The following is a 4,597-nucleotide window of genomic DNA, read 5'->3' as shown; positions in this document are numbered from 1 at the left end:
CTATGGCCTCCCAGGGCTAGGGCCAGGTCTGCGAAGGAAAGGAGCTGGATTTCCTTCCGTGTCCAGAAGATGTAGGACCGGCTTAGGAGGTGCGAGGAAGCTGATGTGAAGTGGTTACTGAGATGACACTGGACTAAGATGGAGATAGAGACTCCCTCCCTGGGGAGAAACTACTTGTAAGAAACAGAACAAGGGGAACACCCTGACATCCTGAGGCAAGTCCAAGTTGGATAAAGAAGCTTACTTAGCCAATGTGGGCTCCAAGTGAGTGTGGTAGGCACCTCTCCACAGACAAGGATCCTCTCCCCAAAGCTGGTTTCTGCTGTTTATCATTCAATCTGGAGGAAGAACAAAGTCCTCCCCAAGCCTCCCCCAGCCCCAGACTAGGCCCCTGGGGAGAGGTAGGAAGGAGCAGTGAGTTGTGGGAGGTGATGGAGACTAGTTTGCTGGCATGTAGATATGGTGGGGGTTGTCTGGGTTATAGTAGGTGCTGGCAGCTCCATCTCTTGGCCACTGACCAGAGGCTCCATAGGCCCAGGATAGGGCAGTGAAGGGGGCTGCACATACCACATGGCCCCATCCATCATGGGAGGTCCTGGATAACACTCAGGTTTGGTCAGTGGATAGGGGTGACTGGGATGGCAGGGGTACATTCCATTGGTGGTGGGTAAGGGGCAAGACATAGGTCCTGCTGGACATGTAAGAGTAGCCATAGGCTCCACTGAGGGCTTCACTTTGGGAGGCTTGAGGTGCCACCTGTAGCATTCGCTGTCCAAATTCAATGACATCCCCTGCTGTAAAGGTCAAATTGTAGGAAGAAGAACCTTCCCAGCCACCTTCTGCCTCAGCCGTCAGTCCCTTTGATGTAGTTGACACCCAAAATTGGCCCTTGGCCTTGTTCTGGCTGATGATATTGAGCTTCTCCATTGACTCCTTTCACACATGTAGTCAATTTGATTCTTGTGTGTTTCATATATTGAGGTTCAAGTGAATAGTTGCTGTTTATGCGGTTGAAAACATATTTACAATCCATCAGTCTATCCCTCAATAAATCTCTTACATTTACTTAAAGAAAGGTCAGTTTAAACTGCAAGTTTGGCAGTTCAAGCTCACCAGCTACTCCTCAGGAACCTTCTACAGGGTCGCTATGAGTCAGAATTGATTCCATGGCACTTAACAACAACAACATCAAAGCAAACTCTATGATTTTGATCTACAATATTTCTTGGGTGTCAGCAGCAAGATCAAAAGTTACATTGGCCCTCCAAGTCACTGATGACCAAAGGCTCCCATAACAAGCAAAAGCTGGTTAGGCTCTCCATCACTACAGCATCTCAGTAGCCACTTCAAGATGAGTAACGTCTCAAATTAATCCAACATATCCTTGTGTTGAAGCTTTCCAGCTTTTACTGGGGAGTATGTTTTGTCTTCTTTATATTCTTGAGGTAGGTTTCACATTGATCCTACAAGTAATAGTTAGTTTGGTGCATCTGTGAGTTTTGAGCTCTCTCTACCAGGATATCCCAGACGTTACTATTCAAAAGCTTCAACTTTGGCACAAAGGGAATCTCAGTCAAAATAAGCTCCAGAACTTGGAAACAATTTAGACAGCAAATGCCAATAGGGCACCAGCCAGTGCTTATTGTTGTTGTTGTTAAGTGCCGTCGAGTCGGGTCCGACCCATAGCGACCCTGTACAGGGTTCCTGAGGGTGTAAATCCTTTCGGGAGTAGAAAGCCTCATCTTTCTCCCGCGGAGCGGCTGGTAGTTTCGAACCGCTGACCTTAAGGTTCACAGCCCGATTCGCATTAAATATTTCTGTGTCTGGAGTTGAGCTAGAGTTTTAGGCTGCCCATATGCAAGGAAATGCTCCAATGATATAGTCACACTTTGGTTTAAGAAAATCATAGTCCAAAGTCCCATGACAAATCCCCATTAGGAATTTGTTGAGTTTTAGTCCTAAAACTTTGAAGGTAATCCTGAACTAATTATTGAAAATGGTAAATGCCAGCTCTAGGGCTTTGGGAGGCCTCTTTCAATTACTCCAGGTCACTACATGAGGACATCAGTACTCTAAGCTGCTCATTTTTATCTGGTTGGCATTCTGGAAGGACTGGTATGGCACTGCAGTTTAAACACTACACTGCAAGGTCTATTTGAACCACAAAGTCATCAGCTGTTCCTTGGAAAACCAAAAGGGATGAACACATTCAGAATTTCTCAAGCTGAAGGAACTGAAGGAAAAGTTCAAGCCTTGATTTGCAGTATTGAAGGATTCTCTAGGCAAATTATTGAATGTTGCAGAAAGCATCAAAAGAAGATGGAAGAAATACACAGAGTCACTGTACCAAAAAGAAATGGTCAAAGTTCAATAATTTCAAGAAGTACTATACGATAAAGATGCAATGATCCTTAAGGAAGAAGTCCAAGGTACATTGAAGGCATTGGCAAAGAATAAGGCACAGGGAATTGAAGGAATACAAATTGAAATTTTTCAGCAAATTGATGCAGCACTGGAGACACTCACTTATCTATACAAAGAAATATGGAAGACAACTACCTGGCCAACTAATTGGAAGAGATTCATATTTGTGCCCATTCCAAAGAAAGGTGATCCAATGGAATGCAGAAATGAGTGGACAATATCACTGACTGAACAACAACAACATTGAATAATCCCATGGGAGTAAAGTTTTACTAAAGGTAATACAAAATGGCTACAACCATATATTGACAGAGAGTTTCCAGACATTCAAATACGTTTCAGAAGAATGTGGAACTAGGGATATCATTGCTGATGTTAGATGGATCTTGGCTGAAAGCAGAGAATACCAGAAAGATGTTTACCTGTGCTTTATTAATTCCACAAAGACTTTCCAATTGTGTACATCATGACAAGCTATGGACAACATTGCAAAGTATGAGAATTGAGGAACAGTTAATTGTGCTCAGGAACCTGCTCATAGACCTAGAGGCAGTTTTTTGGACAGAACAAGCTAACACTGAATATTTAAAATTATGAAAGGCAAATGCCAGGGTTGTATTCTTTCACCATACTTATACAATCTGTATGCTGAACAAATAAAATGAGAAGCTGGATTATATGAAGAAATCCGTGGCATCAGGATTGGAGGAAAACTCATTAACAACCTGTGATATGCCAGTGTTACAAAGTTGCTTGCTGACAGCAAAGAAGATTTAAAAGACTAATGAAGATCAAAGACCAAAACATTCAGTATGGATTGCATCTCAATGTAAAGAAAACAAAATAATCCTCACCACTGAACCAATAAATAACATCCATATAAATGGAAAAAAGATTCAAGTTTCAAAGACTTCAATTTGCTCAGCCCAACCATCAACACTCATGGAAGCAGCAGTCAAGAAATCAAATAACATATTACATTAGGTAGTCTTCTTCACAAGACCGTTATAAAGTACTGAAGAACAAAGATACCAGTTTGAGGACTAAAGTGCATCTGACCCAATCTATGGTATTTTTAATAACCTCATATGCATGTGAAAGTTGGACAGTGACTAAGGAAGACTGAGAAAAATTATGCATGTGAAAGTTGAACAATGATTAAATAAGACCATAGAAGAATTGATACATTTTAAATTATGGTGTTGGACGAGAATATTGAAAGTACCAAGGACTGACAAAAGAACAAATACATCTTTTCTTCACAAACAGTACTCCTTGGAAGCCAGGATGGCCAAACTTCACCTCTCACAGTTTGGACATATTATCAGGAGGAACCAGTCACTGAAGAAGGATATCATGTTTGGTAAAGTGAAGGGTTAAAGAAAAAGACCCCCAGTGAAATGGATTGGCATAGTTGCAGCAGTGATGGGCTCAGGAGTAACAACAATTGTGAGGTTGGTCCAGGACCAGGCAGTTGTTTTTTTTTTAATGTATGTTTGATTGTGACTTATGTGATAGTTTACATGGGAGAACATTAGTTTTACATTCATCCTATTGTATATTGTTTCATTGCCATGGTTACCATCCCTTCCATACATCATCAACCTACCAAATGGTATACCCTGCAAGCCTGCCCCCTGGTCGTCAGAACACAGCCCCTCTCCCTCTTGGTCTATTGTCCCCAGCTGCTCCATCTCTTCACTTCATAGTCTCTGCCTCTATCTCTGGCATCACTGCTCCTCTGAGTAGGGTCCCACTCTTCGCTCTTCTCCTTTAATGGTCCCAGGGACCTCCGCTCCTAGACTAAAAAGTTAATCACTCCCCTCCTTGCTAAAAAACATCTACCTTTATATTTCCAACCCTCACAATCAGTCCTGATAATAATTATTCACTGTTGTATCACAAGAGACCTATCTGCATTTCTTTTCCTCAGCCCCGCCTAGACAGATTGGATACTACTCAGTGGAGATTCTACTTTCCTCCACTGCCTCTGGATTCAGGTTCCCTCTTGAAAGCTTGTAAGCTAGTCACTTCATATCTTTATAGCCCCACCACCCCATTTTGGGTAGCCAATGTCCAAGTTGCCCATCCCTGTCTACTCTGTTTATGGAGGGGGTTGGAATGATCCTTGCTGTAAAGATTTGTTCCCTCTTTTGAGTTACTGCATCCATAG

The 4,597-nt window shown here is 42.4% G+C and overlaps 1 pseudogene; it reads right to left on the bottom strand.

Moving 5' to 3' along the window:
- Positions 1-383: 383 nt before the first annotated feature.
- Positions 384-4,597, bottom strand: part of LOC102840706 — a 10,387-nt pseudogene continuing 6,173 nt past the window's right edge.

This window comes from Chrysochloris asiatica, unplaced genomic scaffold (assembly GCF_000296735.1).
Source record: "Chrysochloris asiatica unplaced genomic scaffold, ChrAsi1.0 scaffold00057, whole genome shotgun sequence".
Taxonomy (NCBI): Eukaryota; Metazoa; Chordata; class Mammalia; order Afrosoricida; family Chrysochloridae; genus Chrysochloris; species Chrysochloris asiatica.
Note: the sequence above shows the minus strand (reverse complement) of the source record. Positions and strands in the feature narration are given on the sequence as shown.